The 22,771-nt window shown below is 36.1% G+C and overlaps 1 long non-coding RNA gene across 6 annotated transcripts; it reads left to right on the top strand.

Annotated features, from left to right (window-relative positions):
• Positions 1-6,233: 6,233 nt before the first annotated feature.
• Positions 6,234-11,975, top strand: LOC145636203 (uncharacterized). Of its 6 annotated transcripts, none has more exons than XR_014114059.1 (6): positions 6,234-6,667; positions 7,749-7,835; positions 7,941-8,058; positions 9,213-9,311; positions 10,156-10,314; positions 10,910-11,430. It is a non-coding gene; the product is annotated as an uncharacterized LOC145636203 (long non-coding RNA). The 6 variants fall into 6 exon arrangements; XR_014114060.1 differs by having other exon boundaries at positions 7,727-7,835; XR_014114061.1 differs by lacking the exon at positions 6,234-6,667 and adding an exon at positions 11,504-11,975 and having other exon boundaries at positions 6,685-7,835; positions 10,910-11,068.
• The last annotated feature ends 10,796 nt before the right edge of the window (positions 11,976-22,771 follow it).

Raw genomic sequence — 22,771 nt, 5'->3', positions numbered from 1 at the left:
GGAAAATCAGAGGTTAATTGAATGATTAGAGATCTCAGGTTGTCTTCACCAAAAAAAAAATTACAATCTGGTTTATTTGTGCCAAAAAATTTTTATAAGGTTTTTTCCAACAAAAAGGTTATTATAAAAGGTTTTTTCTGACAAAATTTCTTTTATATATATATATATATAAGCGTGATTTGAGTGCATCTCAGCGCATATCTCCTATATTTACAAAACATATAGGAGGGCAAAAATGTAAATTTGGCAAGTTTTTGGAAAAAGTTGACTCTACGGTGTTACATTATAATGTACCATTATACACCATTATGCATGTATAATGTACTATTAAAATATAAGTTGTTTGAATAGTACTTTTTGTGTACTACTCTTTCTGTTTTTAATACTTTCTTCATTTCTCCATGCGCGGTGTTTTAGAATAAATTGGAGAAAGTATTAAAATATGGAGGTACTGGGGTAGGTGAAAAGAATAAAAAAATTTAAAAAGCAAAAGTAGTAGAGAGAATTGGAGGAGAGAGAATATGAAATTAATAAAGGGAAATTCTCTTTGGTAACACCATACTTTTAAGTTTTCTCAGTGGTAAATTGCAAAAAAAACTTATTATCTCTGGTAAAATCGAATTTTTATATTAAGCTAACTATAACATTAATGATTAATTTTATCTAAATATTTAACCATAGTTAGGTTTTTTTTAACATTTAAATGATTTTAAAAATAAATAAAATTAATTTCTTTTAAATATAAAAAATAACCTAGCCTTCTTCCCCGACCTGCATCCCACCACCCATCGCCATCGCCATCGTCGACGCCCAATCCCCTGCCCTAACCTACGCCGCCGCCCAGCCACTAGCCTTGTCGGCGTGTCGGCCTCTTAGCACGCTGCGCCTCAACCCCTTCCCTAAAACCCACCTCCCTTCCCCCCAAAAACCCATAGAAACCACCCCTGAAACCCATTTCCGTTCCCCTGAAAACCTTAGAAACAAACTCTGAAATTCCCTAATAGTCCAATACACCACCATAAAAAACCATAATCAGCCCTTCCTCCACCTTCAAGGCTCTCGCTGCTGATTTTTAGAACCATGGCCATTGAAAACTCGAAGCATACATCAGCGTTCTGAAACCCTAACTCCTAAAGTCGCTAATTTGGGTCGTGGGTTTCGGTTCGGTCTGGGCGGAGAAGAGAGATGTGCGATTGCAGTGGAAGGAGGAGTAAGAGAGGGAGGTTGCGGTGGCTGATGGAAGGAGATTCTCGGTCAGAGGTGAGAGAGGAAGGGTCGTGGCGGTGGTTTTTGGTGGTGGGGGATGAGCGGCTGGGGATTTTCGAGGGTGGGGGATGGAAGTGTTTCAGGGTTTTCGAGGAAGGGGAGAGGTGTGGGATGGTCGCCGGCCTTAAGGGGTTTGGGTGCTGGCACCGGTGGGTTGGGTCGGCAATGAAGCGCGGTGGCGCTGGCGGAGGGGAGGGGGCTGGGATTGGCTGGGGCACCGTTGGGTGGGGTTGGGTTTTTTTTTTAAAATAAAAGTAATTTAATTATTTAAAATAATATAAAACTAACTATGGTTAATGATTTAAATTAAAATAAGTATTATCTTTGGTAATCAAAACTTAGGTTTACCAGAGATAATAAAATTTTTGTAATTCACCACTCAGAAAAGTAAAAAGTATGGTGTTACCAAAGAGAATTTCCTATTAATAAAATATGATTTATGTTCGGCCCACTATGTGAGAGAAATTAATTAAATACTGTAAATAATTTCCAAATAAGTAAAATGAGCAAGTATTTTAAAACGGTTGAAAAAGAAAAGTGGAGCAAGTATTTAAAAATGGAGGGGGTATTATACATGTAGTGGTACTTTTATCATCTTATAGGTTGAATATTTTTTTCCCAAAATACTCACCACCTGTCACCCATTATACATGTAATGGTACATTTTTCATTATATATGTTTGCTAAACCAATAGGAGCTATGCGCTAAGGGCGAATCTGTGATTTTGTCATGTATTCCTAAACCAATAGGAGTTATGCGCTAAGGGTTAATCCGTGATTTTGTCATGTATTCCTAAAGTAATGTCAAATAAGGAAAGATACTTAATTCTTATTTATAGCCTAAAGGCTACATATAGAATTACCTTTTTATTTTTTTTAATTAAAAATCAATCTGTATATTATATTAAAGTAATCACCAGGAATATTCTTAGATTACACATGTCAACACCACATAAAAAAATTTCCTGCCAAAAACATTGTTTTTTTTTTTCAATAAAAAATATATAAATTCAAGTTAGTTAAAGTTTGAAATTTAGAAGCAATCTATAACTAGTCGTTAATTTTATCGGGGTAAAAGATAAGCTAGAAAATTTCAATTTTAACATACATAATCCTATGTTCAATTTGACCGAATAAAAAAAGAACTAAGTAAATCAACATACAAAATGTATTTATCATATTATACATAAAAATCATCCAACTATGTATTTTGAAAAATCCGAGCATGGCTCGCGCATTAACTAGTACTATATACTAAAGTAATCCCATGAATATTCTAGAATAACACGTGTCATGTTTACATTAAAAAATTTCCCGCCAAAAACTTTTTACTTTTTTTTTATTATTATTTTCCTTAGAAAATAAAAAGATAATTGATGAAAAAAAACATATAGCCTTAATTTATATATATATATATAACAAAACAATAACAACAAATTTAAATAAATCTTCTATAGATATAACTAAAGAAATAACCGTTGACATCATCATTTACAAGTGTCAACTTTTCATACAAAATTTTCCCTCCAAAATTTTGGTAACATTATATTTATTTTTCAAGATAAAAAAAATGTTTGGAATTATTAAATTAATGGCACATTTCCAAAAACATTTTATGCTAAAATTGGCTAACTACACAATTTTTCCATGGATTAAAATTAAAAAGTTAGTGGCTGGACTGCGTCATTTTTCTAGAAACATTTTATCTCCTCCTACTTTATACATTTATAGTGTTGTTTTTGGTGTTTCCATTCCTTATTATTTCTGAAAAAAAAAATCAATGAAAGATAAACCAGTGAATTAATGTTAACATCTTATAAATAAGTTTAAAATTTATTTAAATTACGAAGCATATGGTATAATATATGATTATAATACTCTATATTTAACATTATATCTTTTGTTATAGCTCAATTTTTTCTAATAAGAAGGCACACGATTCAGTGTGTTTTTATTAAATATGTATTACATACAAAAAAATAAGCAATACAAATATTAAATCATGCATCGGACGAGACTAATAACCTAGTAAAATATTAAAAGTGTACACAATTTATAACCAAATACAAACTTAATTATAATAGTATATAAATATAATTTTTTTCCTGTGAATATCCGAGCGTTGCTCGAACAAAGAACTAACTTAATACTAAAAGCGAAACCAGGTATGACACATGTAATTCACTACTTGAAAATTTTCCATCCACTTTTATCTTCCCCTTTTTTTTTTTGGGTAGTCTATCCTTCATATGAAAAGTATTTATAGCCTATAATATTCACCTTCTACTTTGACAATTATATTTTTTTCCATACACGCCCAAATGATATATTTTTTACGTATTTATTTTTCCTTAAGTAACTTGGTTATAAAAATGAACAAATAAGTAGTATATTAGGATACTATAAAATTTTTTTGTATATAATTGTTAAGTTAATGTTATACTTTACTATACAAGTATAATTTAGTATAATTTTTTTCCCTTTCAAAAAAAAAAAAAAAAAAAAAAGTAAAAATACAAGTATAATTTAGTAAAAATCATGCATTGCACGGGACTTTAATTAGTTATTATTGTCTTAGCTTATTGACTATAATGTAGCTAGTGATTGTTATTGGTTAACCTTTAGCGCATAGTTGCTATTTATTAACAAACATATAGGATGGAAAAATATACCACTATATGCATAATAGGTGACAAGTGGTAAGTAGAGGTGAAACTAATTTGTTTAAACCCGAACCAAATCGCAAACCGAACTGAATTAGAAATATGGTTCAGTTTGGTTTGTAAAATCCTAAAACCGAATTAGAGTGGTTCGGTTTCGGCTTGAGATACTAAAATCAAAACCAAATTATTCCTATTATGCTAATATTTTGTTTAACTTTGAATTAGAACACTTGTTAATATTTTATTCCTATTATGCTACTGCTATGTTGATGAATATGATATTTTAGTTTGGTTTATATGGTTTGGAAGCCCACAAAAGTTGCAGATTAAGGCCGAAATAATTAAGGCCTAAAAAATTCGGTGTGGTTCGATAGTTTTTTTAAAAACCGAAATTTATATAGTTTGGTTTCAAAAGTAAAGTGGTGCGGTGTTGTTTGTAAAATTCAAAAACCGAATTAGAGTGGTTCGGTCTTGGTTTGGGCTTTGAACCAAGCTGAAAACCAAACTTTCACCCCTAGTGGTAAGTATTTTGGAGAAAATTATTAAACCTATAGGATGGTAAAAAGTATATCACTACATGCATAATAGTACACAAAAAGTATTATTAAGACAATTTATACTTTAATGGTACATTATACGTGCATAGTGCTAGTGATACATAATGGTATATTATAATGTACCACTGTAGAGTCAATTTTTTTCCAAAAGCTTGCCAATTTATGTTTTTACCCTCTTATATGCTTTGTAAATGCATAGTAGCTATGCGCTAAGATGCCCTCGTGATTGTTGAGGTGACATATATTTAGCAAAAGTTACACGTGGTTGTTGACATGGCACATCGAGTGGAGAAGATTATTTGGGTTTTGCTCACTCCTCACTCATTCATCTCCACTTTAAAAAATAAAATATATTACATTATAAATTGAATTTTAATTAAGTACATATTGAAATGAATTTAACAAGACCTCTTTTTTCATATATTATTTATATTATAGTTTGTGAATAGTGTCAAAATGTAAAAATAAATAAATAAATAAAAGGAAAAAATACAAGTTTATCTTAATGATAAAAAAAATGTGTTTATCATGAGGGTATAATTTTCAATTTATATACTTAAGTTTGGGTAGCCTTGCAATTTCAACAATAAGAGAAGTTAACAATGTTAATTTCGTGAAAAATGCTGTTAATGTAGGAAAAGCTTCGATGGAAAATTCAGAAGCTTCAATGGAAAAAGTGAAGCTCAAAATTAGCTTTAATGGAGGAGGATAACACCCTTAACGAACCTTAGGTGTTCACTAGGGGCGGAGCCAAGATTTTTAAACATGGCTGCTAGTTGAATCAATATATTAATATACTCCCTCCGTGTTTGATTAAGTGTTACAGTTTGACAAAACACGCATGCTGAGACATGACTCTGACCATCAATTTATCTAATCATATGTTAATAAAATTATAGAAAAATTCATATTATGAAAGTATACATTATAACGAATCCAACAATGTATTATACAATATCATTTTTTTATATATATATTAGTGAATTAATCAAGTCAAAACCATTATATGAATAGTGGAAAAAGTCAAACTGTAACACTTATTAAACTACAGAGGGAGTAACAATTTTTTTCTTAATCACATTATATGATTTTTCATAGAAACAAAATCGGCTATTGACAATTTCATTATTTTCTATGTATAAATCAAGTGTAAAATTCACTTTTTGGCTATCAACTACTTTGAAAAAATTAAAAGTTTTTTTTTTTATAGTTATGATTATACCTATCATATAATGGAAAATTTGACTTTTACCACCTTGAAATAACCACTTAATTGAATTTACCAACTCCAAAAAAAAAAGATTTACTTTACCACCACATAAAAAAAAAAAAAATTTAGTTTTACCACCTAATCCTAACTCCGGTGACGGAAACTGACAGTGGGGCCCACAATAACGGCTACTTTTTGAACTTTTCCCCAAATTCTCTCAATTTCTTTTTCTATTCACTAGTGGAAAAAATGCCATTTGTAACAGCCTATTTGTAACGGGCAGTAGTTTGTCAGTTACAATAAACCTATTTATAACGGGCAAAATAACTGTCTGTTACATTAAAATAGCATAGTGGTACGGAAAAGAGTATTCGTAACGGGAAAAATGATGTCCGTTACAAAAATCAAATTATTCGTAACGGGTAGCGTTTTGCCCGTTATAAATAAGTTGGGATTCGTAACGTGCACCAATTGCCCAATACGAATAGGTTTATTACTTAGATGTTAAAAAACCCTAAAAGCGCCTAACTACTTTTTTTCACTTCACCTTTTCTAGCAGCCGTCTCATACTCTCTCTCCTCTCTCTTACCCTCTTTCTTTCTCTCTTCTCGGATTCTGCTTCTTTTAATGGAGATTATTTCTCACTTAACTTTCTCTTCCACTTCTCCTTACCTCCATTTTCTTTCTCCTTGCTCCATTGATGAACCTCCCTTCAATTTCCCCTTTTCTGATTTTTGATTTGATTTGATTTATTTTTTTGTGTGTCTTTTCGATTTGATTTTGTTATTTTATTGTTTGTGGTTGATTAGGTGAGAAGGGAAGAAGGATTAAGGATTTGAGCTCGATTTTGTAGAAGGGGTTTAATTTGCGATTATCCGGCACCGATAAGGCGATTTTGTAGAAAGCCGACATCGATAAGGCGATTATCCGCTAGATCTCTGCAAAGCGGAGGCAGCGATACTCCTTCTCGGGTTTTGCCTCTTTTCCTCTCCTCTTTTTCTTGCAGTCATGTCGATTTTTTTTAAATTTTTTTTGTTTGATGAATTAGGGTTTAAGTTAGTTACAGATCTTGAATTTCGTCTTTTAATTTATCGTATTTTGGATGATTCATTTCTTGTTGGTGTTTCAATCTGTTTATGGAATTAGTTGATCGATGATTTTATCGGTTTTGGCTGATGGATTATTTAATTTTGGTGATTATTTTGTTGTGAATTGAGGTTTAATTGTTGCGAAGAATGAAATTCTAGTTTGTTTTTCTGATTTTAATATGAATTGGTTGTTTATTCCTAAGTAGTTGATTGTTAATTTACAAAATGTATTGAATAATTATTTAACTTGATTTATACTTGGGATTCTACAAAATGACAGTTGGTGTGCCTCTGAAAACGAGCAACAAATTAGCCCAATTTACATTCTATACTCAAATAAGCAGTTAATTTTGCTAGAATAATTTGGATTCTATACTCAAACAAATTTTAGGTGATGATGGTGGTTTGAAGGCCGTTTAATTTGGTCGTAGAAATCATCGGCCGCTTAACTCAATGAAGTTTCATTAGAGATCTTTGATATTCTGTTATTTTTTTACTTTTCTGAAATTCATGTTTGTGATGCTATGTATCTTTATGTGTCTATGTTATTGTGGCTTGTTTCCTTGATTTATGTCCTGTTATCGATATAAATTATTGATGAGTAAACTGAATATAATGGTGTGGACAGGAGTTTAGATTAGTTTTTGTAGTACTTGATTATTATAATTTTAGGGTTTTTACTTGATTTTATTTCAGGATTTGTGCAATTGATATGTTAAGTATTTTTGTATCAAGTTATGCATGTTAAATATTATAAAGATAGATTGCTGAATAAATGCCTGCATTTTATTGTTGCTGAATATATGCTACATTTTAATCCTATAACATATGCTACATTTTAATCCTATTAAGTTTGCTGGATGTATGCTGCGTTTTAATCTTATTAAGATTGCTGAATGTATGCTGCATTTTAATCTTATAGAGATTGCTGAATATATACAGTGACCCTGATCGTTTAATTTAGGTTCATGTCATCTGTTGGGTGCTGGTGTTAACATTAGGGACGTCTATGTACTGATCATTAAGGCTAGTCATACCCAAAATGTTCTTGGTAGTTTCCCCCTTTCTTCGATTTTTGATTTGACTTGATGCTTTTTTTTTTTTTTTCAATTTTTGCGATTTTCATCTTGATACTTTATTGTTTGGAGTTGATTAGGTGAAAAGGGAAGAAAGATTAGGGAGCTGAGCTCAATTGTGTAGAAGAAATTTAATTCCATTATCGCTCAGTGCGATTCTCTTCGTTACAAGCTTCTCGGAGGTCTTGCTGCCAGAAGGTATATAATTTGTTAAACCTTGTTTTTGTTCATTGAATTTATGAATGAAATTACATAGCTATGAAATTTAATGGTTTTTATGTAGCTGAGCGTTGATGAGTACTATATTATAGATTTATAGTTGCTTGCTAATCTGCGAAATGAGTTGAATAAATATAAAACTTGATTTATACTTGAGACCCTACAAAATGTGCTTATGAAATGGAATTTGATTATTGTGGATTTTACTGACTGTAAACTGTTGTATAGAAGTATTATATTATTGAATTTTTTTTGGTTTGAGGAATGTTTTTAGTATGAATTTTTTTTAATGTGACTGATATTCCCATATTAATTTATATGAACTGATTTAAAGTAGTATCCTTGTAGATATCTTAAAAGCTTTTGGTTCTTATGTTTGTTACTCTAGCAAGATCTTAGTTTGATAGTTTTGGTGTGACTAAAATAATGTTTATAGGAGGGGCATGGTTCATCTCTGCTTTGCTATTTTGCAATGATTTATAAGGTTATACACTTATACTCCAAATTCTACTGTCTTGCATCAAATTGAGAGCTGACTTGGTATGGAATTGATTAGTCTTGGGCTTAGCTTCTGGTATCCCTTACTTTTTGGACTTAAACAAATAATGCAGGTAGTTTGTGCAGCATTTGCACTCCTCACTCTCACCAAAATAGTGACTGGGCAGAAAATATGTGACCAAGAAACTGCATTTAAGTTGTTATGGTGAAACATTGTTGCTATAGCTAGCTGTTATTTCATGATAATTGGGGTCAATGTCTTTGTCCAGAACTAGTAATTAGACTTGCTTTTTTCAATGTAGGATCGTATAAATAGGCAGGAATAAAATGTTGAGAAATGTGTAACAAATATTAAAGTTGGAATTAGAGATCTAAAAAGTAATTTTGTCCTTTCCATTCTTTTTAATCTAGAGATTCATAAGAGGTTGGCCTTTTTCTGTTACTGTTAGGTTGTTTGACATTATAGCTCTCTTTGAGTGACTTCGTTTAAAAGAACAATTAGCAGCTTGAAATGTGTTGTGGTTGAAATATTATGATGTTGACATGACTTGGTGCATTACTATTTATCTGCTGAGTTTTCTTTTGGCATAGATTGTATACTGAAACATGATTGCTTCAATATCTTGTTGTTACAGATGGTAAGCCTGCGCCTCTCGTTCAGCGGCCAGCTCGGAATTCAGTTGAAAAATTGGATGCCTTGCTGGTACAGACATGGTCTTGCGGATGATTCCCAGGTGACTTTGTTCTGACCTGATTGTATCCTGCTTACACGTTGATACCTAATCGTTTTTTCTTTTCTTTTTTTTATTTTTATTTTTTTAAATATGGTTTTTTCTATGATGATGCATTTGTGCGCTATCGTTGCTTCAATGGTTATGGTTGTTGCTGCAGTTGGAGCTGCGATTACTCCCTTCTCTTGGATGCTGCTGCTTCTCTTTATTTACTATTTTTTTTTTACAATATTATTGAGATGTAAAATTGGATTTAGTGCTTGATAATATGTAAAATTGGATTTGGTCTGACCTGATTGCAGTGCCCGTTACAAATAACATTGCCTATCCGTAATGGCAGCATACGTAACGGCCGCCGCCCGTTACGGATAGACTGTTTTTGCCCGTTACGAATAACCTTTTTTCCACTAGTGATTTAAACCCACCTTCTTCATTTCTACATCAAATTCTTGAAGATTGAAGTTTTTTTTAACGATTTTCTTGCCAAATCCTTAAATATGGTGATCCCTAACAATCCTACATCATCAAATTATTCCAGATTTGTGGCCGTCCTTGAATCAAGTCAATTCTACAACAAAGGAGGGACGAAGCTACGCAATTTTCTTGATTTGTGATGTAATTTTTTGCAATTCTTTTCGTGATTATGTTCCAATTGTTAAGTGCAATTCAAATTGCACATATGTGTTATAAATTGAACTCCAATTTCACTGTAAAAAATTAGGGTTCATGTTAGTCAAAATTAATTTGGGGGTTTTTGAAATTTCAATTGGATATTAAAATTAAGATTAGATTATGGTAATTGTGTTCAAATAAAATTAATATCAATGTTGTTATCATTGAATTGCAGAGGAGGTGCTTGCTCAATGAGATTGAAAGCTTGAAGGTGAAATGCAAGGCTCCTAGTTCAGACATGAAGAAGATAAGCAGGGAGGTTCATGGAGGGAATGCAAATTCAAAGGAGAGAGAAAAATTTCAAAGGAGAGAGAAGAAATTTCAGAGGAGGAAGGTGAGAAATTAAATAGGGAAGGTGAGAAAAGGAGGAGAGAGAGGGAAATCGGGTTTAGAACAATAAATTTAGAGGGAAGTGACAAATTGTGGGCCCCACAGTTAGTTTTCGTCACCGGAGTTAGGATTAGGTGGTAAAATTTTTTTTTTTTTTTATGTGGTGGTAAAGTAAATCTTTTTTTTTTTTTTTTTTTTTTGGAGGTGGTAAATTCAATTAAGTAGTTCTTTGAATGTGGTAAAAGTCAAAATTCTCTATCTTATAAGAAATAAATCAACAAAAAAAAAATGGTGATTAATAGACAAATTATAATTCTATGCTAGTAAGATTTAAACCTCAAACCTTGGGTATATATCAATTCTATGCACACTTACCATTAACCAACTAAGCCAATAAAATTTCAATAACAATTGAAGAAGCTCATTACTATATATTCAAAAATACTGCAGGGGCCAAATATGAAAAAAGTGGGCCAAGGGATTGGGCTACAAGGGTCGGGCCCCTGCTAGCCCCCCTAAGCTCCGCCCCTGAGGTTCACCGTACCATATCCTTAATTAATTTTACCTTTGTTCATAAGATTTTTCGTTTCATTTGGCAGTGAAGTTGCCGAAGATTATGGTGTCGGTGGAAGGGATGAAGATTGCAGAAGGAAGAAGGCGACGTCAATTTCAATGGAAGAAGGAGGATGCTAGTTGAAGGAAGAAGGAAAATGCTGGGTAACGTCGTTACTTTTACAACTTGAAGAAATGATGGACAGGTGGAACAACTCAGTTCAAAAAATTATTATTTTAATCAATTTATATAATTTTCAATACTAGATAAACTGGGGGTTTACTGAATTGAGTTGAACTGAACCTGAACTGAACTGAGCTGAATTGAATTGTTTATGAAAGAATAAAATTAGGAATTGAATTGAATTGAAATTAAGATGAAGAGAACAAGTCTTAAGTAATGGTAAAGTAAAAGCTACACATACAATTGTTGTATGTTTAATGACCTAAGCTACCCCTTTAATCTCATGTACGTGTTCATTTAATTTGTATCTTTTGAATCGGCTACAATAGTATTCAATCTATTTATTCAATAAGCATTAATCCAATCTTTACTCTCCCTCTTAAATTCCCTCTAATGTCTTTATCTAATGTTGACTTTCCCTATTCAATTCCCTCTAATGTCATTTTCCATTCCTCAGATAATTAAATTTCATACAAGTAGTGCCTCTGCATGATCAATGACCAAAAAGTACTAGCAATTGAAGGTTTTATTGAAAGGATTTATTGGAAGGCAATTTTTTGAACCCCACTAAGGTACAATTGCTGTCTCTTTAATTGAGAATTGTTGTACAATTTCTAAATGATACGGAGTACCACATTTCTTGAGACCTACCAATTTCATTTACCATAAAAACGAAGAAATTTTCTGAACAATTGTAGTACGAGTATCATCATTTATTAATTTATTATATGTAATAACTCGTATCATCGCTCGAACAAATAACTAGATATAGCTTCAATCCCAGGCTTGTTCATTGTATTTCGGCAGCAAAGTTGTGTTAGCACTTAACAATGTAACATGTCTAAATTTCAACTTTTGTTTCTAGCTATTTAGAGGATAAATAATACTGTAATTAGTATTTTAATTAGTAATTAGTACATTAATTGATAGACGACATGTTAGAGTCCGAGTAGTTATCTAGTGTTATCCATGCACATGATGTCAATCATACTTGTTATTCCGATTGATTTGACGGTTTGTATTTTAGTATTCGTAAATTGGATCAAATGCATGCGTAAATTATGGGGCATATGTCATCTTCAGGAGTTCAGAATTAAGGGGGCAGCGATTACTTCTACTCCATTCATTTTTATTCTTATATGTTTAGCATTATACATGATTAAGCAAAAATTAAAGTGGGGTTAAATTCGATCTACAAGTATATATTTTTCATTTTAAGTTACAGATTTTATACAAAATCACCCATTATACAATTGATGTATTGTCGAATAACAAGTTGGAATTTATAAGAAAATAGGGGAGTTTGACGGATAAAAGAAATAACTATGTGACATGAATCCAAAACATAAAGTTAAAATAAATAAATAATAAAAAAAAATTAAAAGAAATTTAGTTTCAGAACTAATAATTTCATTAAGATTGATCAAGTCAATTAAGTTTAAATATATGTAAAAACCACATTTTTAGAAGAGTGAGTCAACCAAAAGGTTATACATGGTTGAAACTCATGATTGATTTTGTTAAGTTTCATCATAATATGAAATAATGGGCATAGGCAACCCGATTAAGGAGGATATGATAGTTTGGTCCGCAAACAAAATCAAAAGAGGTTCCATACTAAAATCAATTGGTAATAGTATGAGTAACTTTCCTACCTTATAAAATGAAAACATCTCTCCTCTTTCTCTGATGTGAGACACTCATAAGTGGGTTATAATGGGTTTCGATAAATTTATATACTCTATCAACATCTAATCAAATCTACTCCCTTTGTTGTATTTAAGTGCTCAATTTTTAACTGAACATGTATGCTGATGCAAAATTTTAACCAATAATAACTTTAATTATAGATATATATAAATTATAACAGCCGGATATTAATAACATATTTATTGGGACAATTCCAACAAGTAACCACAAAACTAAATTATAGTTTCTTATATAGAGTATAAATAAAAAAAAAAAAAAAAAAAAAAAAAAAAAGGATGCAAAATGTCTCAATAGAGCACTTAAAAAATAAAGAGAGTAATAAGACCTTATTCTTTTCACTTTAAGGGAACGTTTGATTCACGTAATAAAAGTATAAGGTATGAGTTTAGAATGACTAAAACACATACCATATGTTATGTGAGTAACTATAGCCCATTACCAGGTATGGACTCATAGTTGTCCATACCACAATATAAAATAAATTTTATTTCCCTTTCCTCTTCATCTTATTCCTCCCTTAAATCCTTTCCCCACCTCCATGGATAGCTCCCATTTCCGGCCAAACCTCTGCCTACCACACCTCCACCTCCGACAGGAAGGAACCCACCCCACCAGTCGCCACCTTGGTCGAAACCCAGAAACACGCAACCACCTCCATTAGAAATCACTGAAAACCACCCAAAAAACATAACCCAAAAACAGAAGAGTGAGGAATGCTATGAAGTGGTCTTCAATTATAGACAAGTTCTTTGTCGACTTATGGCTCTAGCCATTAAAAACAGTTAGTTCTATGCTGGAAATTGTCTGAATTCAGTCGAAATTGACGACGTTAATTGTTTGTCGGTGCTCAGTTATTATTAATTTGTATACTATTATTATTGGTTTGTATACTGTTATTATTGGTCTGTATACTGTTTTTTTATTTGTATACTGTTATTATAGTGTTGAATATTGTTATTAGGAGGAGAAGGACTACTTTTTTACAACATGGTATGTAATACGCGAAATTACATTTTTGCCCCTGGTTGGGGCCAACGAGCCTATACTTGGTAGTGGTCTATCACAGTATCACTACTCTATGTTTGGTTGTCAAAATTATGAATTTTAAACTAATACCTCAAACCCATGAAATATGGTATAAACCTTAGGGGGAAAGTTAGTTTGACTTATTCCATTCGCTTAGGTGTCAAATAAAAGGAGGGAATATAGTGAGGTATTTCATTCCAAAAATGAACCAAAAACATAATAGTAAGGGTATGTTCTCTTACGTTGAAATTCAGTTCAGTTCAGTTCAATTCAATTCAGTTCAGTTCAGTTCAGTTCAGCTCCTAATTTCCTTCTCTTATAAAATATTCAGTTCAGTTCAGTTCACTTCAGTTCAGTTCAGCTCCTAATTTCCTTCTCTTATAAAATATTCATTTCAGTTCAGTTCAGTTTAGCTCAGTTCAGTTCAGTTCAGCTCAGCTCAGTTCAGTCCAGCCTAGTTCAGTTCAGTTCAGTTTAGTTCAGTTCAACTCAGCTCAGTTCAGTCCAGTTGAGTTCAGTTGAGTTCAGTCAATGAGAACAGGCCCTAAGTATCAAGTTTCAACCCGATACGTACCACCTTAATCTCATTCCTGATTCCAAACACATACAACTCTGCGAACCAAACACCTCCTTATTTTATTGTAGTAAAGTTATCTTTGATGAACTAAAATTATTTTTACTGAAATGGATAAATTTTACTTATTTTCTACTCCTTCCGTTTTTAAATACTTGTTCCACTTTCCTTTTCCAGCCGTTTTTAAATACTTGCTTCATTTCCTTATTTGAAAAACTTTTTACATTATTTAATTCATTTTTCTCACCCAATGAACCCAACATAAATCATATTTTATTAATTTCATATTCTCTCTCCTGCAATTCTCTCTCGTGCAATTCTCTTCACTACTTTTGCTTTTTATAATTTTTTATTCTTCCACCTATCTCTAAAAAAAAAAATAATCTCTTATTTATTTGGCTATAACAAAAATTTATAATCTTATGTGGCGCGCTTAGAAAATTAAATCCTACATGGCTCTTTAAAAACTCGGTAAAAAACTCACCTTTATGTATGTATATAAGATTTCTCTCTTCTCATAGTCCCAATTATTATTTCTTACTCTCGCATTCGTTACTTTCAATAAATTATTAATCCCACTATAGTTTTTTTTTTTAAAAAAAAATAAATTTAATACTCTAACTACCTCACTTATCTTTTATTTTATTTAAGTTAAACTATATTGCCTAAAACTATGTGCCACATAAAGTTAGATCTGTAAAAAACCGATCCAACCCGAGAATCCGACCTGAACCGGAAATGATCTGAACCCAACCTGTATTTGAACAATGGGGTGAAACTAGTAACCTATAACCGACCTGAATTTGACCTAATGTTAACCGACAACCGACTTGATCCAATACATTATGACCTAAACCCAAACTTGCACCCAACCTGATAGTAACCGTCAACCAATTTATTTCGACCCGACAACAATCTGAACCCGAACTAGTACCCACCCAATTAGAACCTAAAAACAATTACAACACAACACACCTGTTTTTGACTCGAGTCATGGAAGGTTTTAAAAAAAAATTATATACCGTTTGTTTAGCTTATATACTAGTACAATTCTTAAACCCTCAACAAGCTCATCTTATATACCTTTTGTTCTCTATTATTCGTATGTAGGTTTAATAAAATATTGATAAAGCTTGATCAAATTATGGGAGGCGTAATTATATAGGTTCAACTTGACCATATCGATATTTATTCGAGTTGAACTTGAACCAAAACTTGATTCAAGACTAACTCGAACCCGAATGGACCATCTATTAACCCAGCCAAAACCGACTCAACACAACCCAAACCTGAAATTGAAGCCGACCTGAATTTGACTCGAATCGAACCTGGCCTATACTCGAAAGGAAGAACGACTCAAAATAACCTAAACTGAAATTGACCCGACCCGAACCTGAACCTGATCCGAGGCTAGATTGACCCGACATAACCGAGACCTGATTCAACCCGACCTGAACCCAACTTGAATACCCGAATTGACATCTCTACTAGCAATTAGTCAAAGGTGCACCCTTGTGCACCTTAAATAGGTGTAACAACATAGTCCAAAAGCCTAATTACACACAACCCAATTAAAAAAAGCCCTAAAACTAAAAAACACGGAAACTGCAATACATCCACCCACACCCAATACACCCACCCACACCCAATAAATATAACGTCATTTCCAAGCTCAAAAATCTTCTTCTTCTATATGATTTTTCTCTCCTCTTTTTCACTTTCTCTCTCCTCTATTTCATTCTTTCACTAAAAAACTGTAAAAACATCAATGGACATTAGTAAAGAGATGCAAAATCAAAAGGATCCTCCCCAAAAAGGCAATTTTATGTAAATTTCACTTAATTTTGTTTGAATTTATATAATTATCACTTAATTTTGTTTGAATATTGTTCGAAATTTATTATTGGAATTGTCAAAAAAATTAGTGAAATCAAACGGATATTTATGTTCACATTTCGAAATGCATATGTTTATATTTTGAATTCTTATGTTCATATATTGAATCCGTTTTAAACTTTCTGAAATGCTTATATTTACTTTCTATATCCATATGTTCATATTTTTTTATATATATGTTCTCCTTCTGAAATGCTTAATTATGTTCATACGCATTCAAAAATGAACCAATGCATATGTTCATATTTTGAATGCATATGTTCATATTTTTAATACTTATGAATTATGATTCATATGTTTCATAATCATATTATTTTATTTCTTCAATTTTTTATGTTCATAATAAAATGCCTTATATTCATATTAATATTTTATATGTTCATAATGTAAATATTCATAGTAAATATTTGTTGTTCTCATTAAGTCTGTTTATGCATAGCTTCTCTCTCTTAAATGCATATGATCATATTTTTTACGCATATGTTCACCTTTTAAATGGTTATTTTCACTTTAAGGAAATAAATGCTTACGTTTGTTTCGGGGGTTTTTGTCCCTTGGGAGAGTTACAACACCGAGACTGGATTCAGCAAAGGACGCCTGTACCTGCAAAGCAAACGGACCGCCGGATTGTCGGTGGTCCGCCTCCGAAGATTAAGTTAGTAAGTATTCGGTAGTAAAACTTGCGGAAATAAAGTTATCTGCTCGGATTCCAAGCTCAGGTAAAGTGGTGTCTGTTCCTTGAAAATGACAGTTTTGTAATAAATGAGAAAGTGACGTGTTGTCTCGTATTGCGTGTATACGTTCTTGTCATAAATGTAGGAACTATCCCTATTTATAGGGTCCTTTTGGAAAGTGTGCCCTCCTTAGGATCTGGTGACCTAGGGATTAGGTCACGCCGCAAAACGGCGCCTCAAGGTTTGGGCCCTTGAAGGCCGCCATTCCAGAGGCAATGTCCGAGTGACACGTGTCACTGAGCCCAAAAGGCTTTTGGGCATCTTTTAGGGTGACACGCGTCGCCCTCTGAATGGTCCATGCTGGATCATCAATCTTTTTTAGGACAGAAGGATGTTCGCCCACCACGTGTCATCATCTCATAGGTCCAGATGGCACCTTTACTAATGACACATGGCAGTTTCTGATTGGGCCACCTGGCCGGGTAAAAATACCCAAATCATTTGCCCCTCACAGGGGTCACGTGCATTGCACATGGCACCTGTGACAGGTGTCATCATCCGACTGGACGGATTTTCAAATTGCATTTTGGGGGGAAAAATTAGGGTTTCCCCTTTCTATAAATAGGAGGGTTTGACTCCATTTTTGTTTTCACACCTTTGCGAATCTTGGAAAATCTCTGGACTTTAGACTTTCAAAGACTCTCAAAGACCTAAACTTTGTCAAGCATCCTACACTCGACTTTCTGTCCGTCTACTTCAGCCAACCAGGCGTCTCGTAATACCTTCTTCTAAGGTAACCGCCTGCTCTTTTCTTTTATTCTTTCTTGCATTTTTCATTTATCAAATGGTTTCCCAAACGTACACGGCACGACCTAGGTTAGTGATCAGCCGGTCACCGGGGACGGCTGAATCTAGAACTAGGAGTGCCGAATGCTTGTTCGAGAACTTTCCTTTAAGTACATCTCCAAATCCGACAGTGTCTGTGCATCTGCAGGACACGATGGCTCGAACAAAGCAAACAACGAGGAGATATAGGCCGGATGGTTCCTTTTACCATTCGGACAGTGAGACTCCCAACTCTGATGGCTCCATTAGGGTGCCTGCTAGCAAAATTTCTGAGCACCCCCCAAACCCTTCTTCTGACATTCCCCTAACTCCAACTTATTACTCTTCCCCTTCTTCAAGCGGCACCCCTAGTGGTACTATACTGCGGGAAGCCGACAGTTAGTACCAGGCCGAGCCTTCAGAACAGGCGTCGGAGGAGAGTCTAGGGGAGGACCCTACTGGCCCTAGCCGGCAGTCCCCTAGCTCTGGGGAGAGTTCTGATGACGATTCGGCCTCGTCATCTTCTGATAATGCCTCCGTTACCTCAGAGGAGGCCCGAGCAAAAATAAGCACTGCAAGGGAATCCTTGTCAGTGGAAAAGGGGGAAGGCTGGGCGGAGCCGAGTGCTTCTAGGCGCTTGGAACACGCCCCCTACTATCACCATGTTCCGCAAAGCAAGCGAACCTCTATGACATCCGGTCATGCTAATTTCAAGCGCAAGACCGTAATGGGTCATGGATTTTCCTTGTCCGTTCCCAACAAGGATGACACGATAACCTGGCCGACCCTTTCCAGTTATAAGGACCAAGCCTTCGGCTGCTACGAGGCGGTCCTTCAGGCTGGTCTACGCTTCCCTCTCCATCCGGCTGTGGAGAGTTTTCTGGACGGATACCAACTGGGTATCTGGCAACTTGTCCCGAATTCATGGATCAATATCATCGGGTACGTTGCCACATGTGAAATGCGGGAGGTGGATCCCAGCTTTGAGGCATTCGCCCACATGCATTATCTCAGCCGAGCGCCTGCCAAGGGCGGCGAAGGCTAGTACATCTTGTCCACCTGTAAGGGGTACATGATGGCAGTCGGCAAGAAGAACAAGTGGAAGGACTGGAGAATAAAGTTCTACATAGTTCATTCCTCTGATATTCGACTGAACCAAAAATACAATAGGTGGAACAAGGATCCGCCCCTCCTGGCTGGCAAGAGCGCCTTGCCCCCTCTCCCTAGGCGGGCCCAGGAGGAAATTTTTGACCGGGGTTTGTTCAAAGTTTCCGTTCGGACAAATGAGCAGGGGGAGAAAATAGTCGTCCCCCAGAGCTACATTCCCCTTTACAAGTGGCTGGAAGATGGGGTGTTCTTGGCCGCTTGTGGGCTAAGCTCTGAGATGCCGAGAGGTAGTCGGCCGTCTGATTTTATGCGACCTTTAAATTGTTTTCCAATGTATGTTTATAAAGTCTAACTCCTGCTTTTGGTGCAGACAAAGCTATGGAAAAGGTCTCGGCAACAAGGAAGCCGGCTGCCGTCTCTGCAGCAAAATATCGCTCAAACGTCCTTAATCGGGCGAGTGACGAGCAGAAAACAGCCGGGACTCCCAAGGTAGCTATTTATGACACTTAGTATATTTTTCAACAAAGGTTAAATTTTGCCCGCCTGTTTTTCTGACGCCTTTCGTTTTGCTCATGCAGAGTGGTTCCACCAGGCCCTCTCCCTCCAAGCAATCCCAACCCAAGATTCAAAAAACTGGGGCTGGTGATGTGAGTGCATCCGACAAGAACCGGAAGCACATTGCTCACAAGCCCAAGAGAGGGGACGACTCTACTCTCGAAGCTGACAGGGAGGTCAGCAAACCGGATGCTACTCAGGCATCGAAGGGTGGCTTTAAGCAACCCAGCACTGCTGTCGGCTCAGCAGGAGAGAAGAGGCGTCACGGGAAGGAGGAGGAGGTTCAGCCGGACGGTATAAACCGCACCTTTACTGAATTTCTATGTCAAGATAGTTTCTTAGAACTTCTTTGACTAACTTTTAATTTTGCAGCTCCTGTGCAAAGGCCGACTGTCGTCCAGATGGCCAAGGACATGCTGAGGGCGCTTGACTCAGAGGACAAGGCGTCCGTAAGAGGAGTCGGCACCCTCAACTTGGATGCCATCTTGGGGAACCTCTGTGAGGTAAAAAGTTAGCTTAATTTTCTTAGTATTTAAGCACATATCCGACTAGTCTTGACCATTCGGCTCTTTTCTCATTTTCAGGCTATGCTGCGCATCCAGGGGCTAAGAAGGACAATCTAGGAGAAGTCTAAAGAGGTAACAGCCGCTAAAGCTCGAGCCGAGTCCGCCTTAGACCGAGCTCAATTTGAAATTGCTCAGAATGAGCTTCTGACCCTTGATATGATGTATTCCCAGGCGGACGCCAACCTGCAGGTGAAGAAAGACTTGGATTTGGCTCGCTCCAAAATCAATGACCTTAAGGCTGAAATTAAAGGCCTTAAGGAAAAGCTTGAGCCTCTTCAAGAGGCCAAGAAAGAGGCCGAGAGGGCCAAGGAGCGGGTTGGCTGCCTGGAGGGGCGCCTGGCGAACCAGGAGAAGCAGCTGAAGGCCAAGTTCCAGTCCCGAGCTAAGGAGGAGAAGGAGGCCCTTGTCAAACAAATGATGGAAGACTATGAGGCCATCATGCGGATGGCATGGGAGGCGGTACAGTCGGGTGTTGACTTTGGCATCTGGAAATCCAAGTTTGATCAAGCAAACGAGGATTTCAATGCTGAACTCCTTCGCCAGGCTGAAGAGGAGGCGAACAAGGCTGATGCTGATGGCGAAGAGGCCGACTCCTCATCAGGCTCTTCTGGGGACGAGGAGGGGGGACGAGGAAAATGCGGAGCAGCCGGCAGGTGAAGATGCGGCTGCCAATGTTGATAACTCCCCTGCCCCTTAAGCTTTTTATAAGTTCTTTCTGCGGCCGAATGGCCATTTATTTCATTTTCCGGCCTGCGTGCCGAGTATTTGTGTATCTTTACCGACCGAGGGGTCGGGTAAATTAACAATTTCTCTGGCTTTGCCAGCATACAATCTTACCCAGTCGTCTGGTGGCGATTGGGCTTTTTAATTTGAAACCATTCGGCCGTTTGGCTGAAGTTATTCATATTGTTGTTTTTTTAAATTTTTTCATTGCATGTTTTTTGGCTAAGTATTGTAACTTGTATATCATGCGAATGTTCTTGCCCCTGGACGGATGTCGAGTGGTTTCGGTTGAGTTGATTGATTGACTTAGAAATTATTGATACTTAGAAGGGTATGCATGGTTTCTAAGTCAATCAATCACTATGGCGATTGCCCCAAACCACACGACAGATGGCCATCCGGAGCTAATGAATAATTGTTTTCATTCGGCCATTGGCACAAACGAAATACAAAATTCTTGATTTAGCAAATTTGCTAAAAAATTTTACTTAAGAAGAATAACCCGCATGTCTTGCCCCTAGAGCAAAGAACAGGCGCATCCGACCCACAGGTCTCTTTTTTAATCTGCTAAGTATTTTAGCTCGTTTTTCTTCGCAAGTAATCGTCCGGTTGTCCTGCGTTTAGGCAGAAACAGGCGTATCTGGACAAAGGCCTCATAAGTTAACTTGACTTGTAGATCAGTAAAAATTTTCCGCCTGTCTTGCCCAGAGCAAAAACAGGCGCATCCGGCCTAATGCCTCAATAGCCTCTACTTATGAAACAATGACCCTTTTCCGACTGTGCTATAATAGTTAGAAAATTCTGGCCTTTTAGATTTCACGTTCGATTAAATCAAGCGACTGCAAATGCTGCCTTAGCATTCGGTAGGGCCGCTTGATATATTTGTAGAGCAATGTGCCACCCAAATGGGAGATGCTTCTCCTTGACGAATTCGCCCAAATGGACGTCGCCGGTTATCTAACTCATGTTGGAGCAGACGGTCATACTCATGTTGGAGCAGACTGTGACATTCGGCCTCTATTTGTTTTTTATTATCCGGCCATTGGCCTCAAAATGATATTACCTGGCCTTAGGCCTTTTAAAGATTTAAGCAAATATTCGCTAAGTGTTAGCATAAACTTAAAGAATTTCGTAGGAACGACTGCTTTAAAGCAGTCGGCTCCTTCAGAGAGATTGGGGCATCTGCTGTTGGGACAGACGCTTACCAAATATATTGGCCGTCTGTATTTTCTACAGGCGACACTAATAAAAAAGACAAGTTGGGAAATGAAGGCATATTCTCATTTAGCAAAATTTGAAATGACAAAATTTGAGGTATTTACATTCGTACTTAGAAATAGTACTTTTTCAAGTTGTCTACATTCCAAGTTCTAGGAAGCTTCCTACCGTCTAGTTCTTCCAGGCGGTAAGTACCGTCTCTTACTTCCTCATATATTCGGTAGGGGCCTTCCCAATTTGGGGTCAGCTTTCCCTGCTCATTCGCCCTACCGACTGCCTCCATTTTCCGTAGCACAAAGTCCCCCACTTTGAGAGGACGCTTGTGTACTCTTTTGTTGTAAGCCCGAGTCATTCTCAGACGGTAAATCTCATGGCGCAAGGCAGCATTGCCCCTGCGCTCTGGAAGTGAGTCCAATGCCAGCCGCATGGCCTCCCAGTTAACTTCTTCGTCATATAACATGACTCGAAGAGTCGGCTCATAGTGTTCAATGGGCAGGACAACTTCTGCACCATACACCATGAGGAACGGGGTTTCTCCAGTTGCCCCTTTAGCAGTCATTCTAATGGACCAGAGGACGTGTGGTAATTCATCCGCCCAAAGACCACCAGCCCGTTCAATTTTCTTTTTAATCCCGTCTGAGATTATCTTGTTGAACGCTTTGACCTGGCCGTTTGCTTGAGGCCGACCGACTGATGCAAAGAAGCTTGAGACCCCTTGTTCTCCCAGCCAAGTCTTGAGTTGAGGCGTCTCAAATTGAGGACCATTGTCAAAAACCATAGACATGGGCACCCCGAAACGAGTGATAATATTCCTCCAGATGAAGGAAATGACATCTTTTGTCTTGATGTTT

Source organism: Chenopodium album, chromosome 6 (assembly GCF_948465745.1).
Source record: "Chenopodium album chromosome 6, dcCheAlbu1.1, whole genome shotgun sequence".
Classification (NCBI taxonomy): Eukaryota; Viridiplantae; Streptophyta; class Magnoliopsida; order Caryophyllales; family Amaranthaceae; genus Chenopodium; species Chenopodium album.
Note: the sequence above shows the minus strand (reverse complement) of the source record. Positions and strands in the feature narration are given on the sequence as shown.